Below are 21,280 nucleotides of genomic sequence, written 5' to 3'. Positions count from 1 at the left end.
CTGGTTGAGCTTCTTTTATCGACCTCTCTCGTTTGTTGCTTTTGCTTGTATCCAGAGCGATGTCGAAGTCTGTGATACTCGCCCTTGCCTAGGTTATGTCTTCTAAAATTTGTTGGTAATGTAGAAACTTTGTTGCCATTTTTATTAAATTTAATTTTTTTTAACTTGATCTACTTTCGTTTAAGGATTTTTACGTTGAAGCTAATCGTATTTATCGCCCGCTCTCAACTCGTTTATTTTTTTTAATTACATACAATGCTTCTGTAACACAGCCAGCGCAGCCGAGGCCTTGGACTTGAATATCTGTTCCCTTCTGCTAGCTTGGTGCATATAGCTAATGATCGCTAAGATATGCCGGCAGAGCTGCGGTCGACGCTTATGTGTAAATGCTTAAGGCTGACGGAGGGTCGTCGCATGTCAAATATGCTGACTCTGCAATCTCCAGTCCCAGTGCACTCTGATCATATAACCGTGCACTCTGGAAATTGCTTGGCTTGTACATTTGTCTGTAAGTATTGTGGCCAAGTTCTACAATATGTTTGTACTTATATAAATGTAATAATGGTAATATTTTTGGTAATATTATCTTTATAAATATTAGGCTTATGTCGTAGACTCCATTTGCATTTGACTTAATCAGTACTATTGATTTAAGGACATCAGTCTCAGTAGTAACCGTGAAACTAAAACTACTATCACAGGTACCATTATAACAGCAGCAATTTATAATATCACAATTTCGATACGTATTTTTAGGAAGGTGGTCCAGATAGTCATCTTTTATTACATCAGGTACTTTACAGTCTGTAAATTGTTTATTAAGTTCATTAGGATTGACATCACATCGGGTTGTGTTGGACTTACCAACTGCCTAGTTTCTTAATATCAGGGATGCGCGCTGGCTTGTCTTATATCGCTTTCATTTTTGAAATGCAGTATCCCGTTTGTTAATTGCTACACTAAACCATGGATTTTTACGAGGCTTGGTCATTTTCGTCACTAATGATACTGAACGGTTGTATAAATATATAATATTATCTTGTAGGACAGACAATTGAGAATTAATATTTTTATAGCCATAAATAGAGTCCCAGTCACATAAATTACAGTCGGTACTTAGCAAGACGTAGTCAATATTTTTAAAGTCCCTCTAAACTATATGGTTTTCAGTTAAGTCTGTAATAATATTAAAAATTAAATAAATTAGATCGTGTTTCAAAAACATTGCCATTGAAGGTTGATTATACATGGAAATTTTATTACAGTTAGTTACAAAAAAAAAAAATAAATAAGTCAAGGAGTGTATCACAGTGGTTTGAAAAATGTGTAGGTACTGATGAGTTTACTAAATTTAAGCCAATAGAATAGAATAGATAGTCCGATTATTTATTTTAATCGTGTTGAAATCCCCAGTCAATTACATTTTGGTAGTCAATAAATCCTTGTGGTCTATAAATGCAGCCAATCAAAAGTTTTTGATGAGTATAAGGTATTTGTGATCTGAAAAAAAATATCCATTCAGCGGAACTATCACTCGGATGTTTATAAACAAACTTTTGCATTGAGACGTTTACTTACATCTATGGCTACTCCCCCAGCGTGGCTACTTCGGTCTAAACGAAAGAGATCGTAGCCACTACACTCTACTAACGAATCGCTAACATAAGGCGAAAACCACGTTTCGGACAAACATATAATATTGATATTTGAATTAACAAATAAATACCTAAATTCTTCAATTTTATTTACTAAGTTTAGAGTGTTAGTATGGCATACACGATGGCCAGTTATCTGATTACGTGATTAAGTATAGCTGCTCGCATTCGGCGTGCATACATTGTCATACATCATCAACAAACTAGACAATCAGTAACTCATACGCACCTATTGCTTTTGCTATAATAATTAGTCTATGCACTACTATTAAAGACAAAAAAGAGTCTCGAGAGAGTGTGAGATACCTTATAAAGAGAGTCGTAATTTTAAGAGTTAGAAAAATCTTATGTCTAATGAGGAGAGAATATACGAATTTAAATTACCTATTTATAATTAGATTAAGATACATGAACATTATAGCGGCGAAATCCCTTACAATTCTCAGAGATTCCATCCATCGCAGATGACGAAGATGCAGAGCGTGACGGAAGATGAGAAGCTGGCTTATCAGCGCCAAGGTCTTGCGAGAGCGCCAAAAGCTGATCCATACTCTCGACGCAGAGGATTTTCTCTGCATTGCAAAGAAATAGCGACGCGAAGAGTGTAAAGAGTGGGGACAAATATGTTCGAAGGCGGTAGGTTCGATGTTCGTACACAAATATAGAAGCGGTGTTTGACTTTAATTGTTTGTTTATTTATTTAAATCAGTTCATATGGCAATCTTGGCGGTTCTAAAGAAGATTTGCACTATTCACAGTAAAAGCGAAATCTTATTACACTTTTTACTGATGTCTACGCTTATTTTAGCTATAAGTTTATAGTTAAAACTATTTTTATTTGAAGCTTAGGAAAAAACACGTTCATTCGCTTGGATTGGCGCTGGATTCTTTTATAATATTACCAGAAAATTCAGTGCTGTATACGAATATTGGTGATTGAGCTATTAATGTGAACTAAAACAACTGAGACTAGAATGAGAGTAGCTATTTTCTCTACTTTGGGGGTACGCGTAAAATATGTATGCTGGTCATCCCCATTAAAATTTCGTTTTGATTTTATCTAACGCATGACTTACTTTGACCCTTGCAATCGCGACGACCCAACTATTTAAATTGTTACATGAATATTTGCATTATGTTGCATATTTATTCAAACTACTTCGAGGAGATGGTAATTGAAGGTTTTTTCATGACAATAATTTAAAGTATTAACGGCTCCTATATTAACAGAGATTAAAATTAAAATAATAATGTTATTTAATTACGCTTGGAAAAATCAAACCTGTATTAAATATCTAATGATCTTGCGTTCATATCTAGCATCTAGTATATAAGAGTAAACATTGTACATTAAAGCAAAGTTAAGAACGAATACGCATTGATTTAATATTTGAATTCAAGATTACAAACGGCAATAGTAAGTCCAAAGTGCTACCGATGTTGGCTCACTTGCTAAAGCAATTCCGCACAGTAAGCCATCCAGTAGGGTGCCACCCAACAGCTGCCTCTCGACGTCGACGATTCGCCAAGGAAGCATATTAAGTCGCAAGGTAAACTTTATCTCTCAACTCTGTATTTTATTTTTCCCATAAACTCGAAAATATTCGTTACTCTGGGACCGCGTTGGATTTTTTTAAAGCAACCTGACAACCGTTCGTTTAAGCCCAAATTTTTTCAGTTTTTCAGTCGGCGTTTCTATGATTCGACCCAGTATCCACCCTTGGGAAGATGTATTGTCCTCATAGATGCTAACAATTTGGCCCGGTTGAATGTTGGCTGCAGGTCTGAGCCATTTGGCCCGAGCCTAAAGTTTGTGAATGTGGTCTCGCCTCCACATTTTAAGGAATTTATGTTTTAAAGTCGTTACACGGTACCACCGCGTATGATAAGACAGCCTGCTGTCGTTAGTTACGGAATAAGGTGCAGGCATCAAGGACTACCCAACTATCAGGTGCGCTGAAGAAAGGGCTTCTAGGTCGTTTGGTTCTTCTGTTAAGGGTGGCAATGGCCGAGAGTTGAGGATTGGCTCCGCCTCGATCGCGATTGTCTCTTCGTAAATGAATACAGTATATATATACAGTACAGTACATGAATACAGTATATCAATAGACTTTACTCCGACTTCCCACAAACCGGTTTCAAGCAGTGAATCCTTCCATAGTTAATTCTTCTGCATAGTTAAACAGTCTTCCGAAGTACTTCTCTGGTGCTTAAAACCCACGATCCCAATTAATGCCCTTTTTTTAGGGTGCAAATGCTAACGAAGCAGCTGTTCGACAAATTTTACTGGTGGTTGGAAGCTGAACGGATAACGGCCGTTTCGGTTCACCAATTCCTGCCAGGATCGAATTACGTTTTTTAAGTTCAGGTTTTCGAACCTTTTATTTCTTCTTTTACTTGCTAAATTTTCATACTGAAGATAAATGGGTTTGAAAGATTGCGACTACTAACAATCCCCTGCTGGTTTTAACTTAATTGAAGTCACCCATAATGAATGCTAGGATACGAAGAGTGCATCCTTGGGATGATAACCTTTTGATCACGTCATCAATTTGATTTCTTTTATTAAACTTCCTACATTTGGGAACTGCAGTTTTCGCAGCATAATTCTACTGCAAGCTTTAAGCATAAATCGGTCGGCTGCAACAATTCAACGTTGGATATTGGCACAAAGTTTATTAATAGTAGCGCCTTCAGTTCTTGAGTCAATTTTTTAGGACTGATACTTCAGGAACACGAGTTAGAAATGATTGAACCAGATACTAGCGCTGGATACTTGTTTGTCAAATAGGATTTTAAGAATTTTCCTGATGTTAGCAAAAAGTTATTAAAATTACTGAGCTACGTAGGATACAATTTTTTGGTTGACAGGATAAAAGGCCTTACTATGAGAGTTTAAAAGATCACTTTTCTGTTGTGTTTTAATAAATCTGGGGCACAATTTATTTTGCCAGTTGCATTTCATTTGGCCTTGAAGATGCTATCATAACATTACGTTTACTGACCCATACAGTTGAATGCGGTGATTGATGTCTATATTAATGGCTAAGATTGGTTAAGATTTGTTGTTAAGAATACCTTACTTTTTAGGGTTCTACCAAGTTTGTTCAGTTGTTATTGGACATAAACAAATATTATTATAGTGGCCACGTTATCTCTCTTTAAGGTTTTATTGAAGATTGTTTGTTTTATATATTTTATTTTTATATTTTTCGGAGCTGTTATGATGGATATCTTTAGTTTATAGGTATTACAATTTACGATTCATAACATTCAGTATTTGACTCCATTACGAAGGCTAAGATAACAACGATATCAAATTGGACAAAATGTGTCCCAAGAGCATCACTATAGAGAGCAATATTTATAGACATTTCTTTTCTTTGCCTAATAATTGAATCTTACTACCTGCTATGAGCTGCCGTTAACTTTAATACCATGTAATCCCAGTGCAGATCATTTTCTCTAGCTTATGGGTTATTGGGTTTTATCGAACCAGTTTGTTCTTTTTGGGCTTACGCCCTTTATGGCCGCAAGGCTGGGACGTGAGTAGCTTTCTAGGGTTAAAAGGCGTTTAAGGTTGAGCGCTGAGCAGAAGCTCAGTCTGTACGGGTAGGTATGAAGACCTTGAACTTTTTTCGAAGTCGACTATGGGTGGAACGTAGTCTGTTATGCGTGGTATGGACTGATTCTGATTCGTTAGTACAGCGGAGTGACCAGTTGAGCCTGTTGTCCAGGCTGCTGCTTCGCGGAGCCTAAGCGCTGATGCTAATGTCCAGCTTTTGGCAAGCAAGTTCAGGGGCTTAAGGTCGAGGATTGTATTCAATGCTTGGTACGGATGCAGAGCGCCGCTCTTCTTTGAATGTCAGATGTCAGCTAAAGTTCTGACTAGAGTTTCTTATTCTTGACTTTTGAGCACGTGCGTCGATAGAGTGTTAAAGTTATTGTGAGGAGTTTTTTTGTAGTCTAGAGTTATTGTAAATTCCGCGCTTCAAACTGGTTGACTAGTGGATAAGATATTAGGGTATTGTCTATTAATTGAAGGGAATAGTCATTGTCATAGTGTAACCCACCGCTTTTGTTTGTGTTTGCGCTTTCCAATTGCGTGTGGTGTAAGTTAGCGGGTCCTCTCAGGTTAAGTTCCTAAGACAAGTGTGCGTGTATGACTTGCTGTGTTATGGTGTTTGGCATTGGCCCGTCAGGGCCGAAAGCTTGATTGAATGATGGATGTCTGTACGCGTAGAGTTCCAGACTGACCGTAGTGAGTTTGCCTTCCCTAAACTGTGGAATTAGATAAGCGTTGATGTTTGTTTTGGTTAAAATGCAGGTCATGGTTTTTTCCCCTACTCTGGTGTGAAATAACTTGTCTACGGGTTGATAAGCAACAGATGCTGTTACCAACAATCCATTCTTTTGGATGAGGACTACGTCTATTTTGCTTGTTGCCAGGTGTTGCAGGTGAGTAGGGCAGCAGATACGTACCCAGTATGGTTGGCCTCCTAGTGTTCCATCTCGTCATCACTCATAGGTTCATAGATCGTGCAGGAACACTGTCGCCCGCCTAACCAGACCCCACTGATTTCTTGGGATTCTGCCGCCTTCTTCGTTCTGGTCGATGCCTCCAATGATCTTTCTATCTTTTACCACTTCTGCAAAAGACCTAGATCATGTGGCTCGGTTGGTTGTTTTGGCTTTCTTGTTCGCTGGTTGAGCTTCTTTTATCGACCTCTCTCGTTTGTTGCTTTTGCTTGTATCCAGAGCGATGTCGAAGTCTGTGATACTCGCCCTTGCCTAGGTTATGTCTTCTAAAATTTGTTGGTAATGTAGAAACTTTGTTGCCATTTTTATTAACTTTAATTTTTTTTAACTTGATCTACTTTCGTTTAAGGATTTTTACGTTGAAGCTAATCGTATTTAACGCCCGCTCTCAACTCGTTTATTTTTTTCAATTACATACAATGCTTCTGTAACACAGCCAGCGCAGCCGAGGCCTTGGACTTGAATATCTGTTCCCTTCTGCTAGCTTGGTGCATATAGCTAATGATCGCTAAGATATGCCGGCAGAGCTGCGGTCGACGCTTATGTGTAAATGCTTAAGGCTGACGGAGGGTCGTCGCATGTCAAATATGCTGACTCTGCAATCTCCAGTCCCAGTGCACTCTGATCATATAACCGTGCACTCTGGAAATTGCTTGGGTTGTACATTTGTCTGTAAGTATTGTGGCCAAGTTCTACAATATGTTTGTACTTATATAAATGTAATAATGGTAATATTTTTGGTAATATTATCTTTATAAATATTAGGCTTATGTCGTAGACTCCATTTGCATTTGACTTAATCAGTACTATTGATTTAAGGACATCAGTCTCAGTAGTAACCGTGAAACTAAAACTACTATCACAGGTACCATTATAACAGCAGCAATTTATAATATCACAATTTCGATACGTATTTTTAGGAAGGTGGTCAAGATAGTCATCTTTTATTACATCAGGTACTTTACAGTCTGTAAATTGTTTATTAAGTTCATTAGGATTGACATCACATCGGGTTGTGTTGGACTTACCAACTGCCTAGTTTCTTAATATCAGGGATGCGCGCTGGCTTGTCTTATATCGCTTTCATTTTTGAAATGCAGTATCCCGTTTGTTAATTGCTACACTAAACCATGGATTTTTACGAGGCTTGGTCATTTTCGTCACTAATGATACTGAACGGTTGTATAAATATATAATATTATTTTGTAGGACAGACAATTGAGAATTAATATTTTTATAGCCATAAATAGAGTCCCAGTCACATAAATTACAGTCGGTACTTAGCAAGACGTAGTCAATATTTTTAAAGTCCCTCTAAACTATATGGTTTTCAGTTAAGTCTGTAATAATATTATAAATTAAATAAATTAGATCGTGTTTCAAAAACATTGCCATTGAAGGTTGATTATACATGGAAATTTTATTACAGTTAGTTACAAAAAAAAAAAAAATAAATAAGTCAAGGAGTGTATCACAGTGGTTTGAAAAATGTGTAGGTACTGATGAGTTTACTAAATTTAAGCCAATAGAATAGAATAGATAGTCCGATTATTTATTTTAATCGTGTTGAAATCCCCAGTCAATTACATTTTGGTAGTCAATAAATCCTTGTGGTCTATAAATGCAGCCAATCAAAAGTTTTTGATGAGTATAAGGTATTTGTGATCTGAAAAAAAATATCCATTCAGCGGAACTATCACTCGGATGTTTATAAACAAACTTTTGCATTGAGACGTTTACTTACATCTATGGCTACTCCCCCAGCGTGGCTACTTCGGTCTAAACGAAAGAGATCGTAGCCACTACACTCTACTAACGAATCGCTAACATAAGGCGAAAACCACGTTTCGGACAAACATATAATATTGATATTTGAATTAACAAATAAATACCTAAATTCTTCAATTTTATTTACTAAGTTTAGAGTGTTAGTATGGCATACACGATGGCCAGTTATCTGATTACGTGATTAAGTATAGCTGCTCGCATTCGGCGTGCATACATTGTCATACATCATCAACAAACTAGACAATCAGTAACTCATACGCACCTATTGCTTTTGCTATAATAATTAGTCTATGCACTACTATTAAAGACAAAAAAGAGTCTCGAGAGAGTGTGAGATACCTTATAAAGAGAGTCGTAATTTTAAGAGTTAGAAAAATCTTATGTCTAATGAGGAGAGAATATACGAATTTAAATTACCTATTTATAATTAGATTAAGATACATGAACATTATAGCGGCGAAATCCCTTACAATTCTCAGAGATTCCATCCATCGCAGATGACGAAGATGCAGAGCGTGACGGAAGATGAGAAGCTGGCTTATCAGCGCCAAGGTCTTGCGAGAGCGCCAAAAGCTGATCCATACTCTCGACGCAGAGGATTTTCTCTGCATTGCAAAGAAATAGCGACGCGAAGAGTGTAAAGAGTGGGGACAAATATGTTCGAAGGCGGTAGGTTCGATGTTCGTACACAAATATAGAAGCGGTGTTTGACTTTAATTGTTTGTTTATTTATTTAAATCAGTTCATATGGCAATCTTGGCGGTTCTAAAGAAGATTTGCACTATTCACAGTAAAAGCGAAATCTTATTACACTTTTTACTGATGTCTACGCTTATTTTAGCTATAAGTTTATAGTTAAAACTATTTTTATTTGAAGCTTAGGAAAAAACACGTTCATTCGCTTGGATTGGCGCTGGATTCTTTTATAATATTACCAGAAAATTCAGTGCTGTATACGAATATTGGTGATTGAGCTATTAATGTGAACTAAAACAACTGAGACTAGAATGAGAGTAGCTATTTTCTCTACTTTGGGGGTACGCGTAAAATATGTATGCTGGTCATCCCCATTAAAATTTCGTTTTGATTTTATCTAACGCATGACTTACTTTGACCCTTGCAATCGCGACGACCCAACTATTTAAATTGTTACATGAATATTTGCATTATGTTGCATATTTATTCAAACTACTTCGAGGAGATGGTAATTGAAGGTTTTTTCATGACAATAATTTAAAGTATTAACGGCTCCTATATTAACAGAGATTAAAATTAAAATAATAATGTTATTTAATTACGCTTGGAAAAATCAAACCTGTATTAAATATCTAATGATCTTGCGTTCATATCTAGCATCTAGTATATAAGAGTAAACATTGTACATTAAAGCAAAGTTAAGAACGAATACGCATTGATTTAATATTTGAATTCAAGATTACAAACGGCAATAGTAAGTCCAAAGTGCTACCGATGTTGGCTCACTTGCTAAAGCAATTCCGCACAGTAAGCCATCCAGTAGGGTGCCACCCAACAGCTGCCTCTCGACGTCGACGATTCGCCAAGGAAGCATATTAAGTCGCAAGGTAAACTTTATCTCTCAACTCTGTATTTTATTTTTCCCATAAACTCGAAACTATTCGTTACTCTGGGACCGCGTTGGATTTTTTTAAAGCAACCTGACAACCGTTCGTTTAAGCCCAAATTTTTTCAGTTTTTCAGTCGGCGTTTCCATGATTCGACCCAGTATCCACCCTTGGGAAGATGTATTGTCCTCATAGATGCTAACAATTTGGCCCGGTTGAATGTTGGCTGCAGGTCTGAGCCATTTGGCCCGAGCCTAAAGTTTGTGAATGTGGTCTCGCCTCCACATTTTAAGGAATTTATGTTTTAAAGTCGTTACACGGTACCACCGCGTATGATAAGACAGCCTGCTGTCGTTAGTTACGGAATCAGGTGCAGGCATCAAGGACTACCCAACTATCAGGTGCGCTGAAGAAAGGGCTTCTAGGTCGTTTGGTTCTTCTGTTAAGGGTGGCAATGGCCGAGAGTTGAGGATTGGCTCCGCCTCGATCGCGATTGTCTCTTCGTAAATGAATACAGTATATATATACAGTACAGTACATGAATACAGTATATCAATAGACTTTACTCCGACTTCCCACAAACCGGTTTCAAGCAGTGAATCCTTCCATAGTTAATTCTTCTGCATAGTTAAACAGTCTTCCGAAGTACTTCTCTGGTGCTTAAAACCCACGATCCCAATTAATGCCCTTTTTTTAGGGTGCAAATGCTAACGAAGCAGCTGTTCGACAAATTTTACTGGTGGTTGGAAGCTGAACGGATAACGGCCGTTTCGGTTCACCAATTCCTGCCAGGATCGAATTACGTTTTTTAAGTTCAGGTTTTCGAACCTTTTATTTCTTCTTTTACTTGCTAAATTTTCATACTGAAGATAAATGGGTTTGAAAGATTGCGACTACTAACAATCCCCTGCTGGTTTTAACTTAATTGAAGTCACCCATAATGAATGCTAGGATACGAAGAGTGCATCCTTGGGATGATAACCTTTTGATCACGTCATCAATTTGATTTCTTTTATTAAACTTCCTACATTTGGGAACTGCAGTTTTCGCAGCATAATTCTACTGCAAGCTTTAAGCATAAATCGGTCGGCTGCAACAATTCAACGTTGGATATTGGCACAAAGTTTATTAATAGTAGCGCCTTCAGTTCTTGAGTCAATTTTTTAGGACTGATACTTCAGGAACACGAGTTAGAAATGATTGAACCAGATACTAGCGCTGGATACTTGTTTGTCAAATAGGATTTTAAGAATTTTCCTGATGTTAGCAAAAAGTTATTAAAATTACTGAGCTACGTAGGATACAATTTTTTGGTTGACAGGATAAAAGGCCTTACTATGAGAGTTTAAAAGATCACTTTTCTGTTGTGTTTTAATAAATCTGGGGCACAATTTATTTTGCCAGTTGCATTTCATTTGGCCTTGAAGATGCTATCATAACATTACGTTTACTGACCCATACAGTTGAATGCGGTGATTGATGTCTATATTAATGGCTAAGATTGGTTAAGATTTGTTGTTAAGAATACCTTACTTTTTAGGGTTCTACCAAGTTTGTTCAGTTGTTATTGGACATAAACAAATATTATTATAGTGGCCACGTTATCTCTCTTTAAGGTTTTATTGAAGATTGTTTGTTTTATATATTTTATTTTTATATTTTTCGGAGCTGTTATGACGGATATCTTTAGTTTATAGGTATTACAATTTACGATTCATAACATTCAGTATTTGACTCCATTACGAAGGCTAAGATAACAACGATATCAAATTGGACAAAATGTGTCCCAAGAGCATCACTATAGAGAGCAATATTTATAGACATTTCTTTTCTTTGCCTAATAATTGAATCTTACTACCTGCTATGAGCTGCCGTTAACTTTAATACCATGTAATCCCAGTGCAGATCATTTTCTCTAGCTTATGGGTTATTGGGTTTTATCGAACCAGTTTGTTCTTTTTGGGCTTACGCCCTTTATGGCCGCAAGGCTGGGACGTGAGTAAGCTTTCTAGGGTTAAAAGGCGTTTAAGGTTGAGCGCTGAGCAGAAGCTCAGTCTGTACGGGTAGGTATGAAGACCTTGAACTTTTTTCGAAGTCGACTATGGGTGGAACGTAGTCTGTTATGCGTGGTATGGACTGATTCTGATTCGTTAGTACAGCGGAGTGACCAGTTGAGCCTGTTGTCCAGGCTGCTGCTTCGCGGAGCCTAAGCGCTGATGCTAATGTCCAGCTTTTGGCAAGCAAGTTCAGGGGCTTAAGGTCGAGGATTGTATTCAATGCTTGGTACGGATGCAGAGCGCCGCTCTTCTTTGAATGTCAGATGTCAGCTAAAGTTCTGACTAGAGTTTCTTATTCTTGACTTTTGAGCACGTGCGTCGATAGAGTGTTAAAGTTATTGTGAGGAGTTTTTTTGTAGTCTAGAGTTATTGTAAATTCCGCGCTTCAAACTGGTTGACTAGTGGATAAGATATTAGGGTATTGTCTATTAATTGAAGGGAATAGTCATTGTCATAGTGTAACCCACCGCTTTTGTTTGTGTTTGCGCTTTCCAATTGCGTGTGGTGTAAGTTAGCGGGTCCTCTCAGGTTAAGTTCCTAAGACAAGTGTGCGTGTATGACTTGCTGTGTTATGGTGTTTGGCATTGGCCCGTCAGGGCCGAAAGCTTGATTGAATGATGTGATGTCTGTACGCGTAGAGTTCCAGACTGACCGTAGTGAGTTTGCCTTCCCTAAACTGTGGAATTAGATAAGCGTTGATGTTTGTTTTGGTTAAAATGCAGGTCATGGTTTTTTCCCCTACTCTGGTGTGAAATAACTTGTCTACGGGTTGATAAGCAACAGATGCTGTTACCAACAATCCATTCTTTTGGATGAGGACTACGTCTATTTTGCTTGTTGCCAGGTGTTGCAGGTGAGGAGGGCAGCAGATACGTACCCAGTATGGTTGGCCTCCTAGTGTTCCATCTCGTCATCACTCATAGGTTCATAGATCGTGCAGGAACTAGGTTGTGTGCCGCTATTTTGTCCGTATCGTTGATATGGAGCTGCGCCTTGTCGAACTGTTGCGCTGCGAGGGGTTCTGGACACGCCTGTTTAAGGAAGATCATTGGAAGTTATTTTTAAGCCACTGTCGCCCGCCTAACCAGACCCCACTGATTTCTTGGGATTCTGCCGCCTTCTTCGTTCTGGTCGATGCCTCCAATGATCTTTCTATCTTTTACCACTTCTGCAAAAGACCTAGATCATGTGGCTCGGTTGGTTGTTTTGGCTTTCTTGTTCGCTGGTTGAGCTTCTTTTATCGACCTCTCTCGTTTGTTGCTTTTGCTTGTATCCAGAGCGATGTCGAAGTCTGTGATACTCGCCCTTGCCTAGGTTATGTCTTCTAAAATTTGTTGGTAATGTAGAAACTTTGTTGCCATTTTTATTAACTTTAATTTTTTTTAACTTGATCTACTTTCGTTTAAGGATTTTTACGTTGAAGCTAATCGTATTTATCGCCCGCTCTCAACTCGTTTATTTTTTTTAATTACATACAATGCTTCTGTAACACAGCCAGCGCAGCCGAGGCCTTGGACTTGAATATCTGTTCCCTTCTGCTAGCTTGGTGCATATAGCTAATGATCGCTAAGATATGCCGGCAGAGCTGCGGTCGACGCTTATGTGTAAATGCTTAAGGCTGACGGAGGGTCGTCGCATGTCAAATATGCTGACTCTGCAATCTCCAGTCCCAGTGCACTCTGATCATATAACCGTGCACTCTGGAAATTGCTTGGGTTGTACATTTGTCTGTAAGTATTGTGGCCAAGTTCTACAATATGTTTGTACTTATATAAATGTAATAATGGTAATATTTTTGGTAATATTATCTTTATAAATATTAGGCTTATGTCGTAGACTCCATTTGCATTTGACTTAATCAGTACTATTGATTTAAGGACATCAGTCTCAGTAGTAACCGTGAAACTAAAACTACTATCACAGGTACCATTATAACAGCAGCAATTTATAATATCACAATTTCGATACGTATTTTTAGGAAGGTGGTCAAGATAGTCATCTTTTATTACATCAGGTACTTTACAGTCTGTAAATTGTTTATTAAGTTCATTAGGATTGACATCACATCGGGTTGTGTTGGACTTACCAACTGCCTAGTTTCTTAATATCAGGGATGCGCGCTGGCTTGTCTTATATCGCTTTCATTTTTGAAATGCAGTATCCCGTTTGTTAATTGCTACACTAAACCATGGATTTTTACGAGGCTTGGTCATTTTCGTCACTAATGATACTGAACGGTTGTATAAATATATAATATTATCTTGTAGGACAGACAATTGAGAATTAATATTTTTATAGCCATAAATAGAGTCCCAGTCACATAAATTACAGTCGGTACTTAGCAAGACGTAGTCAATATTTTTAAAGTCCCTCTAAACTATATGGTTTTCAGTTAAGTCTGTAATAATATTAAAAATTAAATAAATTAGATCGTGTTTCAAAAACATTGCCATTGAAGGTTGATTATACATGGAAATTTTATTACAGTTAGTTACAAAAAAAAAAAAATAAATAAGTCAAGGAGTGTATCACAGTGGTTTGAAAAATGTGTAGGTACTGATGAGTTTACTAAATTTAAGCCAATAGAATAGAATAGATAGTCCGATTATTTATTTTAATCGTGTTGAAATCCCCAGTCAATTACATTTTGGTAGTCAATAAATCCTTGTGGTCTATAAATGCAGCCAATCAAAAGTTTTTGATAAGTATAAGGTATTTGTGATCTGAAAAAAAATATCCATTCAGCGGAACTATCACTCGGATGTTTATAAACAAACTTTTGCATTGAGACGTTTACTTACATCTATGGCTACTCCCCCAGCGTGGCTACTTCGGTCTAAACGAAAGAGATCGTAGCCACTACACTCTACTAACGAATCGCTAACATAAGGCGAAAACCACGTTTCGGACAAACATATAATTTTGATATTTGAATTAACAAATAAATACCTAAATTCTTCAATTTTATTTACTAAGTTTAGAGTGTTAGTATGGCATACACGATGGCCAGTTATCTGATTACGTGATTAAGTATAGCTGCTCGCATTCGGCGTGCATACATTGTCATACATCATCAACAAACTAGACAATCAGTAACTCATACGCACCTATTGCTTTTGCTATAATAATTAGTCTATGCACTACTATTAAAGACAAAAAAGAGTCTCGAGAGAGTGTGAGATACCTTATAAAGAGAGTCGTAATTTTAAGAGTTAGAAAAATCTTATGTCTAATGAGGAGAGAATATACGAATTTAAATTACCTATTTATAATTAGATTAAGATACATGAACATTATAGCGGCGAAATCCCTTACAATTCTCAGAGATTCCATCCATCGCAGATGACGAAGATGCAGAGCGTGACGGAAGATGAGAAGCTGGCTTATCAGCGCCAAGGTCTTGCGAGAGCGCCAAAAGCTGATCCATACTCTCGACGCAGAGGATTTTCTCTGCATTGCAAAGAAATAGCGACGCGAAGAGTGTAAAGAGTGGGGACAAATATGTTCGAAGGCGGTAGGTTCGATGTTCGTACACAAATATAGAAGCGGTGTTTGACTTTAATTGTTTGTTTATTTATTTAAATCAGTTCATATGGCAATCTTGGCGGTTCTAAAGAAGATTTGCACTATTCACAGTAAAAGCGAAATCTTATTACACTTTTTACTGATGTCTACGCTTATTTTAGCTATAAGTTTATAGTTAAAACTATTTTTATTTGAAGCTTAGGAAAAAACACGTTCATTCGCTTGGATTGGCGCTGGATTCTTTTATAATATTACCAGAAAATTCAGTGCTGTATACGAATATTGGTGATTGAGCTATTAATGTGAACTAAAACAACTGAGACTAGAATGAGAGTAGCGATTTTCTCTACTTTGGGGGTACGCGTAAAATATGTATGCTGGTCATCCCCATTAAAATTTCGTTTTGATTTTATCTAACGCATGACTTACTTTGACCCTTGCAATCGCGACGACCCAACTATTTAAATTGTTACATGAATATTTGCATTATGTTGCATATTTATTCAAACTACTTCGAGGAGATGGTAATTGAAGGTTTTTTCATGACAATAATTTAAAGTATTAACGGCTCCTATATTAACAGAGATTAAAATTAAAATAATAATGTTATTTAATTACGCTTGGAAAAATCAAACCTGTATTAAATATCTAATGATCTTGCGTTCATATCTAGCATCTAGTATATAAGAGTAAACATTGTACATTAAAGCAAAGTTAAGAACGAATACGCATTGATTTAATATTTGAATTCAAGATTACAAACGGCAATAGTAAGTCCAAAGTGCTACCGATGTTGGCTCACTTGCTAAAGCAATTCCGCACAGTAAGCCATCCAGTAGGGTGCCACCCAACAGCTGCCTCTCGACGTCGACGATTCGCCAAGGAAGCATATTAAGTCGCAAGGTAAACTTTATCTCTCAACTCTGTATTTTATTTTTCCCATAAACTCGAAACTATTCGTTACTCTGGGACCGCGTTGGATTTTTTTAAAGCAACCTGACAACCGTTCGTTTAAGCCCAAATTTTTTCAGTTTTTCAGTCGGCGTTTCCATGATTCGACCCAGTATCCACCCTTGGGAAGATGTATTGTCCTCATAGATGCTAACAATTTGGCCCGGTTGAATGTTGGCTGCAGGTCTGAGCCATTTGGCCCGAGCCTAAAGTTTGTGAATGTGGTCTCGCCTCCACATTTTAAGGAATTTATGTTTTAAAGTCGTTACACGGTACCACCGCGTATGATAAGACAGCCTGCTGTCGTTAGTTACGGAATCAGGTGCAGGCATCAAGGACTACCCAACTATCAGGTGCGCTGAAGAAAGGGCTTCTAGGTCGTTTGGTTCTTCTGTTAAGGGTGGCAATGGCCGAGAGTTGAGGATTGGCTCCGCCTCGATCGCGATTGTCTCTTCGTAAATGAATACAGTATATATATACAGTACAGTACATGAATACAGTATATCAATAGACTTTACTCCGACTTCCCACAAACCGGTTTCAAGCAGTGAATCCTTCCATAGTTAATTCTTCTGCATAGTTAAACAGTCTTCCGAAGTACTTCTCTGGTGCTTAAAACCCACGATCCCAATTAATGCCCTTTTTTTAGGGTGCAAATGCTAACGAAGCAGCTGTTCGACAAATTTTACTGGTGGTTGGAAGCTGAACGGATAACGGCCGTTTCGGTTCACCAATTCCTGCCAGGATCGAATTACGTTTTTTAAGTTCAGGTTTTCGAACCTTTTATTTCTTCTTTTACTTGCTAAATTTTCATACTGAAGATAAATGGGTTTGAAAGATTGCGACTACTAACAATCCCCTGCTGGTTTTAACTTAATTGAAGTCACCCATAATGAATGCTAGGATACGAAGAGTGCATCCTTGGGATGATAACCTTTTGATCACGTCATCAATTTGATTTCTTTTATTAAACTTCCTACATTTGGGAACTGCAGTTTTCGCAGCATAATTCTACTGCAAGCTTTAAGCATAAATCGGTCGGCTGCAACAATTCAACGTTGGATATTGGCACAAAGTTTATTAATAGTAGCGCCTTCAGTTCTTGAGTCAATTTTTTAGGACTGATACTTCAGGAACACGAGTTAGAAATGATTGAACCAGATACTAGCGCTGGATACTTGTTTGTCAAATAGGATTTTAAGAATTTTCCTGATGTTAGCAAAAAGTTATTAAAATTACTGAGCTACGTAGGATACAATTTTTTGGTTGACAGGATAAAAGGCCTTACTATGAGAGTTTAAAAGATCACTTTTCTGTTGTGTTTTAATAAATCTGGGGCACAATTTATTTTGCCAGTTGCATTTCATTTGGCCTTGAAGATGCTATCATAACATTACGTTTACTGACCCATACAGTTGAATGCGGTGATTGATGTCTATATTAATGGCTAAGATTGGTTAAGATTTGTTGTTAAGAATACCTTACTTTTTAGGGTTCTACCAAGTTTGTTCAGTTGTTATTGGACATAAACAAATATTATTATAGTGGCCACGTTATCTCTCTTTAAGGTTTTATTGAAGATTGTTTGTTTTATATATTTTATTTTTATATTTTTCGGAGCTGTTATGACGGATATCTTTAGTTTATAGGTATTACAATTTACGATTCATAACATTCAGTATTTGACTCCATTACGAAGGCTAAGATAACAACGATATCAAATTGGACAAAATGTGTCCCAAGAGCATCACTATAGAGAGCAATATTTATAGACATTTCTTTTCTTTGCCTAATAATTGAATCTTACTACCTGCTATGAGCTGCCGTTAACTTTAATACCATGTAATCCCAGTGCAGATCATTTTCTCTAGCTTATGGGTTATTGGGTTTTATCGAACCAGTTTGTTCTTTTTGGGCTTACGCCCTTTATGGCCGCAAGGCTGGGACGTGAGTAAGCTTTCTAGGGTTAAAAGGCGTTTAAGGTTGAGCGCTGAGCAGAAGCTCAGTCTGTACGGGTAGGTATGAAGACCTTGAACTTTTTTCGAAGTCGACTATGGGTGGAACGTAGTCTGTTATGCGTGGTATGGACTGATTCTGATTCGTTAGTACAGCGGAGTGACCAGTTGAGCCTGTTGTCCAGGCTGCTGCTTCGCGGAGCCTAAGCGCTGATGCTAATGTCCAGCTTTTGGCAAGCAAGTTCAGGGGCTTAAGGTCGAGGATTGTATTCAATGCTTGGTACGGATGCAGAGCGCCGCTCTTCTTTGAATGTCAGATGTCAGCTAAAGTTCTGACTAGAGTTTCTTATTCTTGACTTTTGAGCACGTGCGTCGATAGAGTGTTAAAGTTATTGTGAGGAGTTTTTTTGTAGTCTAGAGTTATTGTAAATTCCGCGCTTCAAACTGGTTGACTAGTGGATAAGATATTAGGGTATTGTCTATTAATTGAAGGGAATAGTCATTGTCATAGTGTAACCCACCGCTTTTGTTTGTGTTTGCGCTTTCCAATTGCGTGTGGTGTAAGTTAGCGGGTCCTCTCAGGTTAAGTTCCTAAGACAAGTGTGCGTGTATGACTTGCTGTGTTATGGTGTTTGGCATTGGCCCGTCAGGGCCGAAAGCTTGATTGAATGATGTGATGTCTGTACGCGTAGAGTTCCAGACTGACCGTAGTGAGTTTGCCTTCCCTAAACTGTGGAATTAGATAAGCGTTGATGTTTGTTTTGGTTAAAATGCAGGTCATGGTTTTTTCCCCTACTCTGGTGTGAAATAACTTGTCTACGGGTTGATAAGCAACAGATGCTGTTACCAACAATCCATTCTTTTGGATGAGGACTACGTCTATTTTGCTTGTTGCCAGGTGTTGCAGGTGAGGAGGGCAGCAGATACGTACCCAGTATGGTTGGCCTCCTAGTGTTCCATCTCGTCATCACTCATAGGTTCATAGATCGTGCAGGAACTAGGTTGTGTGCCGCTATTTTGTCCGTATCGTTGATATGGAGCTGCGCCTTGTCGAACTGTTGCGCTGCGAGGGGTTCTGGACACGCCTGTTTAAGGAAGATCATTGGAAGTTATTTTTAAGCCACTGTCGCCCGCCTAACCAGACCCCACTGATTTCTTGGGATTCTGCCGCCTTCTTCGTTCTGGTCGATGCCTCCAATGATCTTTCTATCTTTTACCACTTCTGCAAAAGACCTAGATCATGTGGCTCGGTTGGTTGTTTTGGCTTTCTTGTTCGCTGGTTGAGCTTCTTTTATCGACCTCTCTCGTTTGTTGCTTTTGCTTGTATCCAGAGCGATGTCGAAGTCTGTGATACTCGCCCTTGCCTAGGTTATGTCTTCTAAAATTTGTTGGTAATGTAGAAACTTTGTTGCCATTTTTATTAACTTTAATTTTTTTTAACTTGATCTACTTTCGTTTAAGGATTTTTACGTTGAAGCTAATCGTATTTATCGCCCGCTCTCAACTCGTTTATTTTTTTTAATTACATACAATGCTTCTGTAACACAGCCAGCGCAGCCGAGGCCTTGGACTTGAATATCTGTTCCCTTCTGCTAGCTTGGTGCATATAGCTAATGATCGCTAAGATATGCCGGCAGAGCTGCGGTCGACGCTTATGTGTAAATGCTTAAGGCTGACGGAGGGTCGTCGCATGTCAAATATGCTGACTCTGCAATCTCCAGTCCCAGTGCACTCTGATCATATAACCGTGCACTCTGGAAATTGCTTGGGTTGTACATTTGTCTGTAAGTATTGTGGCCAAGTTCTACAATATGTTTGTACTTATATAAATGTAATAATGGTAATATTTTTGGTAATATTATCTTTATAAATATTAGGCTTATGTCGTAGACTCCATTTGCATTTGACTTAATCAGTACTATTGATTTAAGGACATCAGTCTCAGTAGTAACCGTGAAACTAAAACTACTATCACAGGTACCATTATAACAGCAGCAATTTATAATATCACAATTTCGATACGTATTTTTAGGAAGGTGGTCAAGATAGTCATCTTTTATTACATCAGGTACTTTACAGTCTGTAAATTGTTTATTAAGTTCATTAGGATTGACATCACATCGGGTTGTGTTGGACTTACCAACTGCCTAGTTTCTTAATATCAGGGATGCGCGCTGGCTTGTCTTATATCGCTTTCATTTTTGAAATGCAGTATCCCGTTTGTTAATTGCTACACTAAACCATGGATTTTTACGAGGCTTGGTCATTTTCGTCACTAATGATACTGAACGGTTGTATAAATATATAATATTATCTTGTAGGACAGACAATTGAGAATTAATATTTTTATAGCCATAAATAGAGTCCCAGTCACATAAATTACAGTCGGTACTTAGCAAGACGTAGTCAATATTTTTAAAGTCCCTCTAAACTATATGGTTTTCAGTTAAGTCTGTAATAATATTAAAAATTAAATAAATTAGATCGTGTTTCAAAAACATTGCCATTGAAGGTTGATTATACATGGAAATTTTATTACAGTTAGTTACAAAAAAAAAAAAATAAATAAGTCAAGGAGTGTATCACAGTGGTTTGAAAAATGTGTAGGTACTGATGAGTTTACTAAATTTAAGCCAATAGAATAGAATAGATAGTCCGATTATTTATTTTAATCGTGTTGAAATCCCCAGTCAATTACATTTTGGTAGTCAATAAATCCTTGTGGTCTATAAATGCAGCCAATCAAAAGTTTTTGATGAGTATAAGGTATTTGTGATCTGAAAAAAAAAATCCATTCAGCGGAACTATCACTCGGATGTTTATAAACAAACTTTTGCATTGAGACGTTTACTTACATCTATGGCTACTCCCCCAGCGTGGCTACTTCGGTCTAAACGAAAGAGATCGTAGCCACTACACTCTACTAACGAATCGCTAACATAAGGCGAAAACCACGTTTCGGACAAACATATAATTTTGATATTTGAATTAACAAATAAATACCTAAATTCTTCAATTTTATTTACTAAGTTTAGAGTGTTAGTATGGCATACACGATGGCCAGTTATCTGATTACGTGATTAAGTATAGCTGCTCGCATTCGGCGTGCATACATTGTCATACATCATCAACAAACTAGACAATCAGTAACTCATACGCACCTATTGCTTTTGCTATAATAATTAGTCTATGCACTACTATTAAAGACAAAAAAGAGTCTCGAGAGA

General features: G+C 37.7%; 1 protein-coding gene and 1 long non-coding RNA gene across 7 annotated transcripts in view; one reads left to right on the top strand and one right to left on the bottom strand.

Annotated features, from left to right (window-relative positions):
- The window catches only part of LOC122818737 (uncharacterized), a 29,054-nt gene that overhangs the window by 898 nt on the left and 6,876 nt on the right, over positions 1 to 21,280 (top strand). The window contains exons 1-2 of one of the 6 annotated variants that reach the window (XR_007764798.1): positions 5,586 to 5,601; positions 6,631 to 6,772. The exons of 1 other annotated variant lie outside the window; for it this stretch is intronic. The gene's annotated coding sequence lies outside the window, so the exon portion shown is untranslated. Of the gene's footprint in view, positions 1 to 5,585; positions 5,602 to 6,630; positions 6,773 to 11,946; positions 11,963 to 18,431; positions 18,448 to 21,280 lie in introns of those variants that run through there. 4 more of the 6 variants (XR_007764799.1, XR_007764796.1, XR_007764795.1 and 1 more) reach the window with 4 other exon arrangements.
- Positions 10,862 to 21,280, bottom strand: part of LOC108024275 (uncharacterized) — a 49,744-nt gene continuing 39,325 nt past the window's right edge. The window contains exons 6-11 of the long non-coding RNA XR_007764800.1: positions 20,194 to 20,505; positions 18,985 to 20,133; positions 13,709 to 14,020; positions 12,500 to 13,648; positions 12,090 to 12,298; positions 10,862 to 12,020 (exon numbers count right to left, since the gene is read on the bottom strand). This is a non-coding gene — a long non-coding RNA (uncharacterized LOC108024275). The remainder of the gene's footprint in view (positions 12,021 to 12,089; positions 12,299 to 12,499; positions 13,649 to 13,708; positions 14,021 to 18,984; positions 20,134 to 20,193; positions 20,506 to 21,280) is intronic.

This window comes from Drosophila biarmipes, unplaced genomic scaffold (genome assembly GCF_025231255.1).
Source record: "Drosophila biarmipes strain raj3 unplaced genomic scaffold, RU_DBia_V1.1 ptg000004l, whole genome shotgun sequence".
NCBI classification, from domain to species: Eukaryota; Metazoa; Arthropoda; class Insecta; order Diptera; family Drosophilidae; genus Drosophila; species Drosophila biarmipes.
Note: the sequence above shows the minus strand (reverse complement) of the source record. Positions and strands in the feature narration are given on the sequence as shown.